The sequence below is a fragment of the Dermochelys coriacea genome, chromosome 8, assembly GCF_009764565.3.
Source record: "Dermochelys coriacea isolate rDerCor1 chromosome 8, rDerCor1.pri.v4, whole genome shotgun sequence".
Classification (NCBI taxonomy): domain Eukaryota; kingdom Metazoa; phylum Chordata; order Testudines; family Dermochelyidae; genus Dermochelys; species Dermochelys coriacea.
Genome location: NC_050075.1, coordinates 25,944,981 through 25,963,749, shown reverse-complemented (window position 1 = coordinate 25,963,749; position 18,769 = coordinate 25,944,981). Strand labels below are relative to the sequence as shown.

The window sequence follows — 18,769 nt, the reverse complement described above, 5'->3', positions numbered from 1 at the left end:
AGAGCACAAGCCCTTGTGAGCCACAGCTCACCCCATCGGATGCACACGGTGGAAAAAACAGAGGAGAGATTTATATACACACACACAGAGAACATGAAACAATGGGTTCACCACACACACTGCAAGGAGAGCGATCACCCAAGACAAGCCATCAACAACAGTAGGGGGGGGAAAGGAGGAAAACCCTTCATGGCGACAAGCAAGGTAGGCCAACCCCAGCAGTCAACAAGAATATCAGAGGAACAGCGGGGGGTGGGGTGGGAGGGAGAAATACCATGGGGAAATAGTTTTACTTTGTGTAATGACTCATCCATTCCCAGTCTCTATTCAAGCCTAAGTTAATTGTATCCAGTTTGCAAATTAATTCCAATTCAGCAGTCTCTCGTTGGAGTCTGTTTTTGAAGCTTTTTTGTTGAAGTATAGCCACTCTTAGGTCTGTGATCGAGTGACCAGAGAGATTGAAGTGTTCTCCAACTGGTTTTTGAATGTTATAATTCTTGACGTCTGATTTGTGTCCATTCATTCTTTTACGTAGAGACTGTCCAGTTTGACCAATGTACATGGCAGAGGGGCATTGCTGGCACATGATGGCATATATCACATTGGTAGATGCGCAGGTGAACGAGCCTCTGATAGTGTGGCTGATGTGATTAGGCCCTATGATGGTATCCCCTGAATAGATATGTGGACAGAGTTGGCAACGGGCTTTGTTGCAAGGATAGGTTCCTGGGTTAGTGGTTCTGTTGTGTGGTGTGTGGTTGCTGGTGAGTATTTGCTTCAGATTGGGGGGCTGTCTGTAAGCAAGGACTGGTCTGTCTCCCAAGATCTGTGAGAGTGATGGGTCGTCCTTCAGGATAGGTTGTAGATCCTTGATGATGCGTTGGAGAGGTTTTAGTTGGGGGCTGAAGGTGATGGCTAGTGGCGTTCTGTTGTTTTCTTTGTTGGGCCTGTCCTGTAGTAGGTGACTTCTGGGTACTCTTCTGGCTCTGTCAATCTGTTTCTTCACTTCAGCAGGTGGGTATTGTAGTTGTAGGAATGCATGATAGAGATCTTGTAGGTGTTTGTCTCTGTCTGAGGGGTTGGAGCAAATGCGGTTATATCGTAGCGCTTGGCTGTAGACAATGGATCGAGTGGTATGATCTGGATGAAAGCTAGAGGCATGTAGGTAGGAATAGCGGTCAGTAGGTTTCCGATATAGGGTGGTGTTTATGTGACCATTGCTTATTAGCACCGTAGTGTCCAGGAAGTGGATCTCTTGTGTGGACTGGTCCAGGCTGAGGTTGATGGTGGGATGGAAATTGTTGAAATCATGGTGGAATTCCTCAAGAGCTTCTTTTCCATGGGTCCAGATGATGAAGATGTCATCAATGTAGTGCAAGTAGAGTAGGGGCATTAGGGGACGAGAGCTGAGGAAGCGTTGTTCTAAGTCAGACAGCTGCAGCGGCACAGGAGCTAGCAAACAGAGCTCTAAACAGGGGAGTTTGAGTGGGAGTTTGAAAGGGGAGTTTGGCTTGTGGTGCTTGTTTGGGCTTTGCTTTTGCTGGGGGGGTGTTCTTTTTGGTGTGGCTTGTGTTTCCCAGATTAACAGGATTTAGGTGGGAAGGAGATGACAGATACAGAGGAAGCTGTGAGAGTGACTCCTGCAGTGAAAGACACATTGAGGATGACTGGATGTGGAAGCTGTGGTATGTACATGATGCTGGAGGGGGGAACCGGTAAGAGTTTTGTCTGCATGAAATGCCGTCTGATAGAGCTGATGGAGGAAAAGATCCGAGGTTTGGAGATGCAGGTGGAAAGTCTCGTTGAGTTTAGGAAGGGGTTTGAGCAGATGATGGAGCAAAGATATGAGGTATCTGAAGGGAAAAGCTCAGACTCTCGGATGGAAGCAGGGCTGGGGAATTTTGAGGAGAGACTGGATGAGGAAAGTGGTCAGTGGAAACATGTGACTCAAAGAACCAGGCAGAGAAAAAGACGGGCTAGTGAAGGAGAAATAGAGCTTAGGAACAGGTTTGCAGAGTTGGAAAATGAAGAAGGGGCTCAGCAGGTAGTCGCTGAAGGTGGAAGGGTAAGGAAGAAGAGAAGAGAGGCTAGCCCTATAGAAAAAGGGGAAGAGTCAAGGGAGACTACACCAAATATGAGCCCCAGGAGGATACAGGATGGGTTGAAGAGAATTGTAAGGGAAAATAGGAATGGAAAGAACTTGCAGCCAGAGGGAACAGGGGAGAGACTGGAGAATAGCACTGTCACCAGGAAAAGGCAGGTCTATGTGATCGGGGACTCTTTATTGAGAAGAATAGACAGGCCTGTAACTAGAGCTGATCCTGAGAATAGAAGGGTGTGCTGTCTTCCGGGTGCTAAGATAAGGGATGTAGACCTGAGGTTGAAAAGGATCCTCAAGGGAGCGGGAAAGAATCCCCTAATTATCCTTCATGTGGGAACAAATGATACAGCCAGATTCTCGCTGGAAAGTATCAAGGGAGACTATGCTAGGCTGGGGAAGACGCTTAAGGAAATTGAGGCTCAGGTGATCTTTAGCGGGATCCTTCCTGTTCCTAGAGAAGGGCAACAAAGGTCTGACAAGATTATGACTGTCAACAGATGGCTTAGGCAGTGGTGCTATAAGGAGGGCTTTGGGATGTATGGCCACTGGGAGGCATTCACGGACAGAGGTCAGTTCTCTCGGGATGGACTTCATCTGAGTAGGGAAGGAAATAGACTTCTAGGATCGAGGCTGGCACAACTGATAAAGAGAGCTTTAAACTAGGAATTGGGGGGAGATGGATGGGAGATGTCCGGAAAATCTCCACGCCAGATTTTAGCATTGAGAGGGAAGAAGATGAAGTAAGAAAGGATACAGCCATGGGTAGGAGAATGTATATAAGGAGCGAGGGCGGTGTGGATACTAGTCTAATAGGTTATAATGGCTGTAGAATGACTGTGCCTAATAGGGTACAAAATGTGAGCGAGGCCAAACAGCAAAAATTAAGATGTTTGTACACCAATGCGAGGAGTCTAGGTAACAAAATGGAGGAACTAGAGCTACTGGTGCAGGAAGTGAAACCAGATATTATAGGGATAACAGAAACATGGTGGAATAGTAGTCATGACTGGACTACAGGTATTGAAGGGTATGTGCTGTTTAGGAAAGACAGAAACAAAGGTAAAGGGGGTGGAGTAGCATTGTATATCAACGATGAGTTAGAATGTAAAGAAATAAGAAGCGATGCAATGGATAAGACAGAGTCTGTCTGGGCAAAAATTACATTGGGGAAGAAAACTAGTAAAGCCTCTCCTATGATAGTGCTTGGGGTGTGCTATAGACCTCCGGGATCTAATTTGGTTATGGATAGAGCCCTTTTTGATGTCTTTAATAAAGTAAATACTAATGGAAACTGCGTGATCATGGGAGACTTTAACTTCCCAGATATAGACTGGAGGACCAGTGCTAGTAATAATAATAGGGCTCAGATTTTCCTAGATGCGATAGCTGATGGATTCCTTCAACAAGTAGTTGCTGAACCGACTAGAGGGGATGCCATTTTAGATTTAATTTTGGTGAGTAGCGAGGACCTCATAGAAGAAATGGTTGTAGGGGACAATCTTGGCTCAAGTGATCATGAGCTAATTCAGTTCAAACTAAATGGAAGGATTAACAAAAATAAATCTGCAACTAGGGTTTTTGATTTCAAAAGGGCTGACTTTCAAAAATTAAGGCAATTAGTTAGGGAAGTGGATTGGACTGAAGAACTTATGGATCTAAAGGCAGTTGAGGCCTGGGATTACTTTAAATCAAAACTGCAGAAGCTATTGGAAGCCTGTATCCCAAGAAAGGGGAAAAAATTCATAGGAAGGAGTTGTAGACCAAGCTGGATGAGCAAGCATCTTAGAGAGGTGATTATGAAGAAGCAGAAAGCATACAGGGAGTGGAAGATGGGAGGGATCAGCAAGGAAACCTACCTAATTGAGGTCAGAAGATGTAGGGATAAAGTCAGAGAGGCTAAAAGTCGAGTAGAGTTGGACCTTGCAAAGGGAATTAAAACCAATAGTAAAAGGTTCTATAGCCATATAAATAAGAAGAAAACTAAGAAGGAAGAAGTGGGGCCGCTTAACACGGAGGATGGAGCGGAGGTTAAAGATAATCTAGGCATGGCCCAATATCTAAACAAATACTTTGCCTCAGTCTTTAATAAGGCTAAAGAGGATCTTGGGGATAATGGTAGCATGACAAATGGGAAGGAAGATATAGAGGTAGATATTACCATATCAGAGGTAGAAGCGAAACTGAAACAGCTTAATGGGACTAAATCGGGGGGCCCAGAAATCGGGGGGCCCAGATAATCTTCATCCAAGAATATTAAAGGAATTGGCACCTGAAATTGCAAGCCCATTAGCAAGAATTTTTAATGAATCTGTAAACTCAGGAATAGTACCGAATGATTGGAGAATTGCTAATATAGTTCCTATTTTTAAGAAAGGAAAAAAAAGTGATCCAGGTAACTACAGGCCAGTTAGTTTGACATCTGTAGTATGCAAGGTCCTGGAAAAAATTTTGAAGGAGAAATTAGTTAAGGACATTGAAGTCAATGGTAAATGGGACAAAATACAACATGGTTTTACAAAAGGTAGATCGTGCCAAACCAACCTAATCTCCTTTTTTGAAAAAGTAACAGATTTTTTAGATAAAGGAAATGCAGTGGATCTAATTTACCTAGATTTCAGTAAGGCATTTGATACCGTGCCACATGGGGAATTATTAGTTAAATTGGAGAAGATGGGGATCAATATGAACATCAGAAGGTGGATAAGGAATTGGTTAAAGGGGAGACTGCAACGGGTCCTACTGAAAGGCGAACTGTCAGGTTGGAGGGAGGTTACCAGTGGAGTTCCTCAGGGATCGGTTTTGGGACCAATCTTATTTAATCTTTTTGTTACTGACCTTGGCACAAAAAGTGGGAGTGTGCTAATAAAGTTTGCAGATGATACAAAGCTGGGAGGTATTGCAAATTCGGAGAAGGATCGGGATATTATACAGGAGGATCTGGATGACCTTGTAAACTGGAGTAATAGTAATAGGATGAAATTTAATAGTGAGAAGTGTAAGGTTATGCATTTAGGGATTAATAACAAGAATTTTAGTTATAAGCTGGGGACACATCAATTAGAAGTAACGGAAGAGGAGAAGGACCTTGGAGTATTGGTTGATCATAGGATGACTATGAGCTGCCAATGTGATATGGCTGTGAAAAAAGCAAATGCGGTTTTGGGATGCATCAGGAGAGGCATTTCCAGTAGGGATAAGGAGGTTTTAGTACCGTTATACAAGGCACGGTGAGACCTCACCTAGAATACTGTGTGCAGTTCTGGTCTCCCATGTTTAAAAAGGATGAATTCAAACTGGAGCAGGTACAGAGAAGGGCTACTAGGATGATCCGAGGAATGGAAAACTTGTCTTATAAAAGGAGACTTAAGGAGCTTGGCTTGTTTAGCCTAACTAAAAGAAGGTTGAGGGGAGATATGATTGCTCTCTATAAATATATCAGAGGGATAAATATAGGAGAGGGAGAGGAATTATTTAAGCTCAGCACCAATGTGGACACAAGAACAAATGGGTATAAACTGGCCACCAGGAAGTTTAGACTTGAAATCAGACGAAGGTTTTTAACCATCAGAGGAGTGAAGTTTTGGAATAACCTTCCAAGGGAAGCAGTGGGGGCAAAAGATCTATCTGGTTTTAAGATTCTACTCGATAAGTTTATGGAGGAGATGGTATGATAGGATAATGGGATTTTGGTAAGTAACTGATCTTTAAATATTCAGGGTAAATAGGCCAAATCCCCTGAGATGGGATATTATATGGATGGGATCTGAGTTACTATAGAAAATTCTTTCCTGGGTATCTGGCTGGTGAATCTTGCCCATATGCTCAGGGTTTAGCTGATTGCTATATTTGGGGTCGGGAAGGAATTTTCCTCCAGGGCAGATTGGAGAGGCCCTGGAGGTTTTTCGCCTTCCTCTGTAGCATGGGGCATGGTTGACTGGAGGGAGGCTTCTCTGCTCCTTGAAGTTTTGAACCATGATTTGAGGACTTCAATAGCTCAGACATGGGTGAGGTTTTTCATAGGAGTGGTGGGTGACATTCTGTGGCCTGCGCTGTGCAGGAGGTCGGACTAGATGATCAGAGTGGTCCCTTCTGACCTTAGTATCTATGAATCTATGAATCTAAGTCAGCCATAAAAATGTTGGCATACTGTGGGGCCATGCAGGTACCCATCGCAGTGCCGCTGATTTGAAGGTATACATTGTCCCCAAATGTGAAATAGTTATGGGTGAGGACAAAGTCACAAAGTTCAGCCACCAGGTTAGCCGTGACAGTATCGGGGATACTGTTCCTGACGGCTTGTAGTCCATCTTTGTGTGGAATGTTGGTGTAGAGGGCTTCTACATCCATAGTGGCTAGGATGGTGTTTTTAGGAAGATCACCAATGGACTGTAGTTTCCTCAGGGGTTTTGTCGTGCACACTGTGAGGAGAGTGATCACTTGGGATGGGCCATCGCCAGCAGCGGGGGGGAGGGGAGGAGGACCTTTCGTGGTGGCAAGCGGGGTGGGCCATTTCCAGCGGTTGACGGGAGTGTCTGGGGAACAGTGGGGGGGGGGGAGAAATGACATGGGGAAATAGTTTTACTTGCACGAAGTAAAACTATTTCCCCATGTTATTTCTCCCCCCCCACCCCAGCCCCCACTGTTCCTCAGATATTCTTGTTAACTGCTGGAAATGGCCCACCTTGATTATCACCATAAAAAGGTTTTCCTCCTTCCCCCCCCTCCCCTTCCTGCTGGTAATAGCTCATCTTAAGTGATCACTCTCCTTACAGTGTGTATGATAAACCCATTGTTTCATGTTCTCTGTGTGTGTATATCAATCTCCCCACTGTATTTTCCACCAAATGCATCCGATGAAGTGAGCTGTAGCTCACGAAAGCTTATGCTCTAATAAATTTGTTAGTCTCTAAGGTGCCACAAGTACTCCTTTTCTTTTTGTAATGTGAAGTGCAGCTCAAGCCTTCTCAATAGGCTGCTCTTACAGCTCCTATTGCAGAATTGACCAGCCCACAGCCTAGATTCTCTTAACAGACTCACTTACCTTTGTTATATCAGGTAAGGTTGCTACCAGCTTCCCTTACACTACATTGCAAAGATATGGAAACTTCTCCTCCTCTTTTATACCTATGTAAACCGGGATAAACCCTGCTTAGTCCCATAGAACTACCCTATTAAAACCCAATCTGAGAGGAGAATCAGGACTAATACTGATGGTTTTGCTCCACTCAAGAAACTCTCATGTTCTGAAAAAAGAAAAGGAGTACTTGTGGCACCTTAGAGACTAATAAATTTATTAGAGCATAAGCTTTCGTGAGCTACAGCTTACTTCATCGGATGCATTTGACCAAATGCACCAGAGTAGGGGAGGAGGTGCACACAGGATTGGCACAGGATTGGCAGCCCTGCCCTGCCCTGCCCTCCCCTCCCCCAGCACCCACCAGGAAGAGACTCCGGAAGAGCCTCTGGACCTCACTCACCTGAGCAACTGCTGGGGCTTCCTTGAGTGTCTGATTCTGAGTGTAGCTCACGAAAGCTTATGCTCTAATAAATTTGTTAGTCTCTAAGGTGCCACAAGTACTCCTTTTCTTTTTGCAAATACAGACTAACACGGCTGCTACTCTGAAACCTCTCATGTTCTGATGAGACAAAAATGTATGCACAGTGAGTAATATCACTGAAGTCAATGTAAGGTTAAGCACGTGCATAAATCTTTGCAGGATTGGGGCCTAACACATTATTGAAATATAAAACCTAAGTTCTGGAGCTACATGCTTTCTCTTTTCACAGTTCCTGAGTACAATTTCTGATGCTGACAAATCACCTGAAGCCTTATACAGCAGTAATTATTTTGGGATTTATTATCATAAGACCACCAAATACTCCTCCAGAGCCCTTTCTTGGGTTATAAAGAAGCCAACTCAGGCAGATTTATTTTCTCCAAGGTTTTCATTAAAAGCAAATTTAGGCAAATGTAAGTTGCAAAGTAAACACAATGCTGAAAAGCCACAAGTTCCTCAGCCCAAGGCTACAACTCAGTGTCCCTCAAGAGTGTTAACCCTATCGTTTGCTCTATCTTTGAACTCCAAAATCTCATCAAAATCAGTAGATATAGTACCAGGTGCATAGTGCCATCCTATTATGGCTGTGACCTCAACTCCTATTACAGTCAAATTCCTAGTGGTTCAAATGCATGTGTATGTTGTAGTGGTTGACTGTCAACTGAACACGTTCATCCAAGACAAGGCCTAAATAAAAAATACACCCAGTAAAAAAAAAAAATCACAGCCTTTGCTGTGATGCCTACAAAAATTGTTAGGCGGCTGGTACGCTAATACCAGAGCTGATCATACTGACAAATATTGTCTCATTGTTTCCTTCTACTCTCCTATATGTCTATCTGTATCCAACTACTATCTCTTGTATTATACTTAGATTGTAAGCTGTTTGGGCAGGGACAGCCATTTTATTCTGTTTGTACAGCACTTAACAGCAGGACTGGTCTGTGATTGGGGGCTCCTAGGAGTTATGGTAATACAAATAAATAATAATATAAACATCTGGACTTGAGACAATTTATAGCAAATTGTAAAACAGAATAGTGGGTATTTTCTCCAACTGGATCTTTAGCTGACAATAGGCAAGTTAGCAAGAATCCTATTTGTTTCTTCTAAGCCAGGGATCAGCAACGTTTGGCCTGCGGCCTGCCAGGGTAAGCCCCCGGCGGGCTGGGCCGGTTTGTTTACCTGCTGCATCCACAGGTTTGGCCGATAGCAGCTCCCACTGGCCTCAGTTCACTGCTCCAGAACAATGGGGGCTGCGGGAAGCAGCGTAGGCTGAGGGAGGTGCTGGCTGCCGCTTCCCGCAGCCCCCATTGGCCTGGAATGGCAAACTGCGGCCAGTGGGAGCCGCGTGCCAAAGGTTGCCAATCCCTGTTCTAGGCCTACTCTTCCATCAGTAACTAGAGCAATTAATTTCTAGAATGGCATAAATGGTGGAGGGAGCTAGATTTTAATCTGGCTCTGATTTATTTTCAGTGATTAGTAAATAATACTTAAATGTGGTAGGATACTAGTTTGGAACATCCACACATCCATAACTCCTTAGCTGTTGAGGCCCAACAGGAGACAGAGCTTTAAAATATGTACTGAGGATCTCACATTATCAGCACCTTCTGCAGCTTGCTTCTCTGTCCATCCTCAGGCTGTCCTCCCTTGTGTTCACCTGACCATGGACTCTTACAAAACACCTGATGGGAAAGGACAGCTTGCCTTGTTGACTGAGGTATGTAAGACTCCAGCCACCCTTTATCCTTCTGTGCATTTCCTGGGAGAATGAGGGATTTTGCTCTCTTTGAGACAGACTGTGAGAAATTACCTAAATCAGTGTAAGGGTAAAGATTTTAAAAGCATCTAAGTCACTTAGAAGCCTAAATCCCATTGACTTTGAGTAACACTTAGGCTCCTAAATCCTTATGTCACTTGAAAATGGGATTTAAGCTCCTAAGAGTATGTCTGCACTGGCGCTGGAGGTATAATTCCCAACTCAGGTAGACATGCCCATGTTAGAGAGCTATAAATAGAAGTTCTTGAGTGGGGGGAGGGGCTAGCGACCTGAGTACATACCTAGGGTACCAGGCTGGATCGCACTTAGGGGGTCTAGTCCTTCCCTCTGCTCATGGTGGCACAGTTACTCTTCTACTTTTAGCATATTAGCTAAATTAGAGCTAGCCTGGATACCTCTACCAGCTGGAAATTATACTTCCAGCACTAGTGCAGAATACTCTAAATTACTTGGATGCTTTAAAAAAAAAATTATCCTAAGACTCCCATCCGCTTCTTAAAACAGAAGGAGAACTATAGTAAATCAAGAAACAATCAGTAGGAGGTATTTAGATGAAACCTCTCCTACAATAAAGCAGATAAGGCACTCTGTTACTGAATATTGGAAGGAAAATACATTACATTGCTAAAAAGCATCATCCACTTGCCTTCGACTCGCTTGCTAAAACAGCATGAAGACACCATTTTCTTTCTAAAAAGAACAGGAGTACTTGTGGCACCTTAGAGACTAACAAATTTATTTGAGCATAAGCTTTCGTGAGCTCCGATGAAGTGAGCTGCAGCTCACGAAAGCTTATGCTCTAATAAATTTGTTAGTCTCTAAGGTGCCACAAGTCCTCTCTTTCTTTTTGTGAATACAGACTAACACGGCTGCTATTCTGAAATGTGTCACTTTCTTTCTGTGTGTCTGAGCCTGGTCCCATTTATCAAGACCCTATTCAGTGATTCTGTTGATCTCAAAAGGTTTTATGTCAGGCTGAGGTCGCATAAGCATTTCCTCGAAGTACTGATCAGGCACATTCTTCACAGGAAATGAAATAGTATCTGGTTCCTGATTCCAAATCCAGCATTTCCAAAGTCACTTTGTTTTTCAAAAGTCAAAGTGATTGAATACTCATTTGCATGTCCATTGTCTTTGGCTATGTTTGTTACAGCACATGATTTCACTCTGAGGTGCCAACACACATAATTCTCAGGCCTTGCCCACACACAGAGAAGTTATACTGTTTTACCTATTCTGGCACCACACTACATTATATTAAAAACACTGGTATAGTTGGAGTAGAACAACTCCCCACCCCTCCAGTCTGCAGTTGTATTGGTATAAAAGTGTGTATGCTGGTATTGCTATTCCTGTACAGCTATACTGGCACTCTTATACTGATATAACTACATTCACAGTCAGGTTTGCACTGGTATAACTTTCAGTTAAAAAAAAATCATATACCATAAGCAAAATAGTTATACTAGGTATAAAAACTGTGTGTACACCAGACCAAAGAGGTAAGAAGGTATTTTCTCATTACAAATCATTTACCAGTTTTCTTTTGCTATTAAATATAGACAGATACTGAACTGTCTGTCACATCCCAAATAATAAAAATATTAGAAACATAGAAGGAGGAGTGAAATAATGCTGGATTCATTGCTTTTCTGCATATAACATTTTTCACAATCTCAGATGCATGAATTTTGATCATTTATAACAGAGAGTTAATGTAAGCCATCCTTATGTAAATCTAGGTCAGAACTGAGTGACGGAGCTTGAAACTAAGTACACCTGACAGGCAGGCACAGACCTGCCATAGTATACTTATCTGACATGTGTTCTGTTTTCATTCACTAAGTACAAAAGATTTAAATACCTGTTCTTGGACCTACACAGTAAAACACAAAAAGGCAGTGAATGTTTGGGATGATCACAGCACAGCTGAGGGGTGTTATGCACAGCTGGCTGAGTGAATTCAACCCTCTGTGAAGTGTAATGATGCCTTTGGAAAGTATGGCCAGGAACGTCTCATCGTTAATGTGAAGTATTTTTAATGACATTTTGTATGAATTTATGTAAAAAACCCCCAAAACATCTCTGCATACAGCATACATGACTAGGGTTGCCAAGTGTCTATTTTTTGACTGGAATGCCTGGTCGAAAAGGGAACCTGGCAGCACTGGTCAGCGTAGCTGACTGGGCTGCTAAAAGTCCAGTTGGCCATAGTGACCAGCTCCGCGCAGCTCCTGGAAGCAACTGGCATGTTCCTCCGGCTCCTAGGCACAGGGGTGGCCAAGGGGGCTCCGCGCGCTGACCCCGCCCCAAGTGCCGGCTACTCAGCTCCCATTGGCCAGGAACCATAGCCAATGGGAGCTGTGGGGGCAGCGCCTGTGGGCGCGGGCACCATGCTGAGCCCCCTGGCCACCCCTGCACCTAGGAGCAGGACGGACATGCCAGCTGCTTCTGGGAGCCACCTGAGGTCAGTGCCACCCGGAGATCACATCCTGAACTGCCTCCCACACCCCAATCCTCTGTCTCAGCCCTGAGTCCCCTTCCACACCCAAACTCCCTCCCGCAGCCCACTCTTCCTCCCACACCCCAACCCACTGCCCTAGCCCAGAGCCCCCTCCCACACCCTGAATCCCTTGTTGCCCAGCCCCACCTCAGAGCCTGCACCTGCAGTCGGAACCCTCACCCCCTCCCACACCCCAGCCCAGTGTAAATGAGCAAGTGAGCAAAGGTGGGGGAGAGCGAGCGATGGAGGGAGGGCGGATGAAGTGAGTGGGGGAAGGGCCTCAGAGAAGGGGCAGATCAGGGGCGTAACCTCAGGGAAAGGGTGGGACAAGGGTGTTTGGTTTTCTGCAACCAGAAAGATGGCAACTCTAACATGACAGCCATCGCTTACAAAACCCTAAGACAGGAGTTTCTCTTTGGGCACACCTCCCGAGAACCCAAGCATGACCCCAGTAATCAAAAGCTGCATACAAAGCCTACTGTGGACTTTATGGAGGATTATGCTCTTTGCCGTTACCAGAATCTTGGGAGCTCTCTGTCTGAGGATTTGTCTATGTAAACATACGTCACTAAATCCTTCAAGTTACAGATGCAGATCTTTGTCTAAAAGGAGGGCTTGCAGCATTTTCTAAAAGCAGTCTGACATTGTTTTAGTCTAATCTTCTCTGCAAGTTCATTACATAGCTAAACCCCATCAGCTAAGAATGCTTTAGCGCTCATGCTCATGTTTCATCCTGGGCTTTGTTATAGCCACATTGTCTCAGATGAACACAGCTGTCGTGGTGGTCTTGGCTGGAGTTGTCCCTGCCACAGCTGGAGCCTAACCGTTCATTACTTTGAAAATCAGGACCAAAGCTTTGAATGGGCCACAGAGCAGATCAGGAGCCAGTGGAGAAATCCATAGCTGGGAATGGTGTGCTCAGTGTCCCCGCCTGTTCAGGAGGGGGCTGCCACATTGTGCACAAGCTGGTAGCCCCCTTGTCCTCACATACAGTCAGCTTCACCAATCCATCTAGGGGTGTTGACTGCATGGATCATTGTTCTTAGATCCTTTTCCAAGAGGACTGAACCAAACTGAAAGTGAAAGAGGGCATATCTGCCAGTCTGCCATTTCACAGACTTATAGTCGCTTCAATGTGAAGCTAAGTGTCATCATCACCTTTTGAGAATTCCATTGTTTTTAGATATCTCCCCCATAACACATGAGACTCAAGATAAGCCAAGAGCTGGCTTTGATCTGTAGATGTATGGTGTCAAGCAACTTTCAAATATGTTTTTGGAAGGTGGTTCTTAATAAAGCACTGAAATAAATTTTGTACCTGGGGCCAGATTTTCCTGTTTCATTTCCCACCCCATCTTCCCATAAACCATGAATCCTATTGTTCTACAGTGGAATAGAGAGATTAGAGCCATGAAATCAATTTAATTTCACTTTCAATATCCTGTGGAGTATTTATTAAATTGGAACAGGGAACTGCATCCAAGTAAGTTTGATTTTTGGAGTTTGCCAGCAAAGCTCTCACTAGATATGGAAGTCGGGGGCTGACACTGCTAGGAGTCTTCTTCAAACTTTAAGTTTCAGATTTAGAAAACTAGCAACATTCCACCTCTCTCAGAAATCTGTTGGCCATGAAGTTCAGCACTGCACAAAGGCCCACAGAGATTACATCACTGGCAGTGAAATGCTACAAAACTTCTATTGGAAAGCAAAATGCTTTTAATGCTTCAGTGCTTTCCAAAATGGTTAAGGAATTTCCTCAAATGACTCACATCTGAAAAATGTCATGTTTTTATAGAACTCACAGGTGCCCAACTTTCTGGGAAATTGGTAGTAGCTATTGCTTCATGGTTTGGAGTCTGCTAGTCTAATAAGGAGCCTGTACCTTTGCTTGATGGTCTTTGAGTTTATCAGCTGCAGGCAGTGAACTGTGTCATTGTTGGAACTGATCCATATTTCTTAAGTTCTATATGACAAACTTTAATTGCAAAATGGACTCAAGTGAGGAGGTAACAACTTTGTGAAGGTTTACATTGACCAGCAATGAACCACAAAGGGCCTGTGGAAGGGTTGGGAGAGACAAATCAAAGCCTTGTTATGCTCTCAGTATCACACTTTGATCCTCTTTGCTAGCAAAAGTAATGCATGAAGGTAATGGTCTTGAAGCCCAGGAGCTGAAAGTACTTCTGAAAGTTATAAGGATTCAGCTGCAGATCAAAAAACTGCCTTTTTCATGAAAATTCTGGAGTGCCTGCATGGCAAGGGGTAGAATTCTGTGAGTAACTGAATATGCATGTGTTGTGCAAATGGGTTGTATACAACAATAAATTAGATTCCACGTTCTTACCAGAATACATGGGCAAAGTTAAGAACTTGCAATTTAAAAGAAATTATTTTAGAAACAGATCTTTCTTGCTGACAGCCAAGTGTCTATGAGCCTACACCTACCCTCCCATGGAAAGGGCACACGGGAGCCAGGAAACTGTGAGGAGGCACTCTCATATTCCTGCATATCTTCACCTTGGGTTTAGAGGCAACAGAGGAGGTAAGGAGTAAGGCCCCTCTGCAATGTGCTCCCTGGGAATCTGCAGCCTGAAAAATAGTTTTGACCTCTTCCTTTTCACCCTAGCGGACTGGATTCAAAAATGTCTGTCACTGAAACGATAGTGCAGGCATGGAGTGTGAGTTAATGCTGCTTCAAGCAGCATTACTGTAGATACAGATATTCACTTGGATATCAATGGCCTCAGGAAGGGAAGAATGCTATAGAGGATGGCTCCCCTCCAAGAACTTGGGGAGAACAATCCCACAGATGAGCTATTACAGGATTCCAAAGAGTGTGGTAGAAAATGCTGAAGAGGTAGAAGCTCCCCTCTGACATGATTTGCCTGAGCAACATCCCGTCCATTCACAGAAGTGAAGGGGACAACCCATTTTTCCACATTCTTTGCACTATTTCAGCTGTTTTTCTCCTCCACTTGTGGATACCACAGATTCCTGAACTCAATCTACACTTGGCATAGAAAGAAAAGAGGGACTGGTGTTCCTATATATTGTTTACATATGTAAAGAATGTTACTGATTTATTTAGTATAGAAAAACAGAAGTTATGGATTTCCCCTTTAAAGCATTAAGCACCTGCCAGTTCAAGGCCCCAGTCTTGGTTGCAGTCTCATGCTCCATTGTAATGTAAATTTAAATAAGTAACTGGCATAAGCCCTCCCCATCTAACTTGTTTTCAGTCATTTCTCATTGTCTCATTTTCTTTTTAGGTTGCAATTTTCAATGGTTAGGCCTTGCCTGAATGCAATTATTATTTTGCTAAATGGTTGAGCAAAGCCTGTTCTGTCTTAATAGTTGGGGGGTTTTTTCACTCATTTTTCCAGTTATAAAAAAAATCATTTTTTATGATCTTGCTAGAGTTTTTCAGTACCCAAAAGCCCAGATTTAAAGCTCAAGTTCAGCTGGGGAAGTAGCTCTTTTGAAAAATGCCTTTGAATGTTCCTGAGAAAGTTGTTTTATGAACCTTTGAAAGAAGTTCTACTGAAAATGGGCGATGATTTGGTGAATCTGTCTCTGAACAGTTTATGAATTCTGTTTGATATTGGGGGCTTTTACATACATCTGTGTCAGACTACTGATTACATTTTGAATGTGGGGCTTATTTGTCTTCAGCTGTCCCTCTGTGTTGGACTGGAAGTCCTAGAGGTAGTGCTACAGAACTAATAATAGAGAGTGGTTAAACGTCCATGGTCCTCACCCTAGAAAAAAAGCTGGCTCCAACCCACGAGAATTGATTTATTAGGGGAAAGGTGGTCTTGGAACAAAGTCACCTGATAGAGTCTGTGCTCACCTGTTAAGGCTACTCAGGTAACAAGATAGGAGACTGGAAGGTTATAAAATTGGAAGGAGCTGCTCTGCTATGGTTTTCAGCCTTTTCCACTAGCTCAAGCTGAAAAAAGCTCTTGACGGAGACTGACACGGCAGGGTCCAGCAGGTAGAACTCCATCAGTTCTGTGACAGAACAGTTGATTTTGTCAGAGATTTTTCACTAGGCTCCTAGCACATGCAGCTAAGGGAGGCTATCACCCTGTTATAGCTCTTGTCACTTTACACTTCCACCCCAGCACTCTACCTTGTTGGTTCCCCTGTCTCCTGCTCCTACTCAGGGGCAGCAGGTTTGTATAATTTTTGGTGGTGCCCAGAATGGGTCTAAGTGGCACCCCCCCACCCCACCTCCTTAAGGGTCTGGGAGGAAGTTCGGGTGCAGGCTCTAGGCTGGGGCAGGGGGTGGGCTCTGGGAGAGAGCTGGGGTGAGGGGTCTGGGCTGGGGCAGGAGGAGTGGGTGTAAGGGTGCGCTGGGAGGGAGTTTGGGTGAGTGGTCTGGGCTGGGGCAGGAGTGTAGGAGGGGGCTCAGGGCTGGGGGTTAGGGTGCAGGGGGTGAGGGCTCTGGCTGGGGGCACAGGCTCTGGGGTGGGGCAGAGATGAGGAGTTTGGGGTGGAGACACCCAGGGCTAGGGCTAGAGAGGACTTCCCCCAGCCCTCTCCCGCACTGCTGCTGCCCCTTACCATAGCCTCACTGGGAGTGGGGAATGGGGCTGGCCCTTGCCCAGCGTGGGATAGAAGCAGTGACTATGGGGGTGGGGTGCAGGGTGTCACTACACTCACCCAAGCCCCAACTGCTCAGGTCTAGGAAGCCCTTAGCCTAGCCTTAGGCCACAGCTCAAGCAAAGGACAGCAGGGTAGCACCCACTTTTAATCAGTTAGGGATGCTCCCGGGGCAGGCATGTAGGGGGGCAGTAGGCAGGGGGAGAGACCCGTCTCCAAACATTGGTGGAGCTGGGCCCCCAGCCCTGAATGTGCTAGAGCCCAGGCACCACAGACCCATGTAACTCACCACACCTGCTCCTACTTTGGGTCTTCATGCCATTTTCATGATGCTCCCAACCTCTAGAGGTGCAGGTATCAGACTTTCATTCTCAAAAGGGATTTTAAAAAATAGACTAGCTGCTTTCATGTGAAAGAAGGAAGTTTAGGCCAACATGCATGTTTCATATTTTACTTTACGGTGATAAGTGATTTTATCCTACATGCTACAAAATATTATGAACTCATAACCACAGAAAAATGCCTCTTATAACTGTGGGCAATTATGCTGTTTACAACCTCTGAAGAGAAAAAGTGTAAATGCAGGTGTGGGTCTCAGCCCAAGAGAGGTGATGACTGAGGAGCTGGGACTTAAAGTGGGTGCTCTTGCTGGACCACAAGGGTGAAGGGGGGGAGGGCTCCAGTGGGGGGGGAAGGGTGGGGATGGTCTCTGGGGTGGGGCCACAGATGAGCAGTTTGGGATGCAGGAGGGTGCTCCAGGGCTATGGTGGGGAGGGGAGGGGAGGGGAGGAAGAGAGAGGACTCCCTCCAGCGTTCTCTTCCCGCAGCAGTACCTGGGCTGAGGGAGAGAGGCGCCTCTCCTGCTGCATAAGCTGTGGGGCTGGGGCTGCAGAATAGGTACCCGGGCCCTGGCAGGTCCGAGCCAGGGGAGGGGTGCCCCAGCAGCTTGGGGCCAGGGAAAGGAGGTTCCCAGGCAGTTCCTTGCGCACCTGCACAGTGCTCAATAGGCTGTTGCATGGCTGCGCAGCTTGCAGGGAACTTAGCACTCCACCCCTCCCTTGGGGACTGTGGCCCATCCGTTGAGAAAGATTTCATAGATACCAAGGTCAGAAGGGACCATTCTGATCATCTAGTCCGACCTCCTGCACAGCGTAGGCCACAGAATCTCACCCACCCACTCCTATGAAAAACCTCACCCATGTCTGAGCTATTGAAGTCCTTAAATCATGGTTTAAAGACTTCAAGGAGCAGAGAAGCCTCCCTCAAGTCGACCGTGCCCCATGCTACAGAGGAAGGCGAAAAACCTCCAGGGCCTCTCCAATCTGCCCTGGAGGAAAATTCCTTCCCGACCCCAAATATGGCGATCAGCTAAACCCTGAGCATATGGGCAAGATTCACCAGCCAGATACTACAGAAAATTCTTTCCTGGGTAACTCAGATCCCCTCCATCTAATATCCCATCTCAGGGGATTTGGCCTATTTACCCTGAATATTTAAAGATCAATTACTTACCAAAATCCCATTATCCCATCATACCATCTCCTCCATAAACTTATCAAGTAGAATCTTAAAACCAGATAAATCTTTTGCCCCCACTGCTTCCCTTGGAAGGCTATTCCAAAACTTCACTCCTCTGATGGTTAAAAACCTTCGTCTGATTTCAAGTCTAAACTTCCTGGTGGCCAGTTTATACCCATTTGTTCTTGTGTCCACATTGGTGCTGAGCTGAAATAATTCCTCTCCCTCTCCTGTATTTATCCCTCTGATATATTTAGAGAGAGCAATCGTATCTCCCCTCAACCTTCTTTTAGTTAGGCTAAACAAGCCAAGCTCCTTAAGTCTCCTTTCATAAGACAAGTTTTCCATTCCTCGGATCATCCTAGTAGCCCTTCTCTGTACCTGCTCCAGTTTGAAGTCATCCTTTTTGAACATGGGAGACCAGAACTGCACACAGTATTCTAGGTGAGGTCTCACCAGTGCCTTGTATAACGGTACTAAAACCTCCTTATCCCTACTGGAAATGCCTCTTCTGATGCATCCAAAACCGCATTAGCTTTTTTCACAGCCATATCACATTGGCAGCTCATAGTCATCCTATGATCAACCAATACTCCAAGGTCCTTCTCCTCTTCCGTTACTTCTAATTGATGCGTCCCCAACTTATAACTAAAATTCTTGTTATTAATCCCTAAATGCATAACCTTACACTTCTCACTATT

The 18,769-nt window shown here is 45.0% G+C and overlaps 1 long non-coding RNA gene across 2 annotated transcripts in view; it reads left to right on the top strand.

Moving 5' to 3' along the window:
- The window catches only part of LOC119860209, a 44,713-nt gene that overhangs the window by 23,055 nt on the left and 2,889 nt on the right, over positions 1–18,769 (top strand). For both annotated transcript variants that reach the window (XR_005294459.1, XR_006283195.1), the window contains one exon: positions 9,302–9,382. This is a non-coding gene — a long non-coding RNA (uncharacterized LOC119860209). The remainder of the gene's footprint in view (positions 1–9,301; positions 9,383–18,769) is intronic.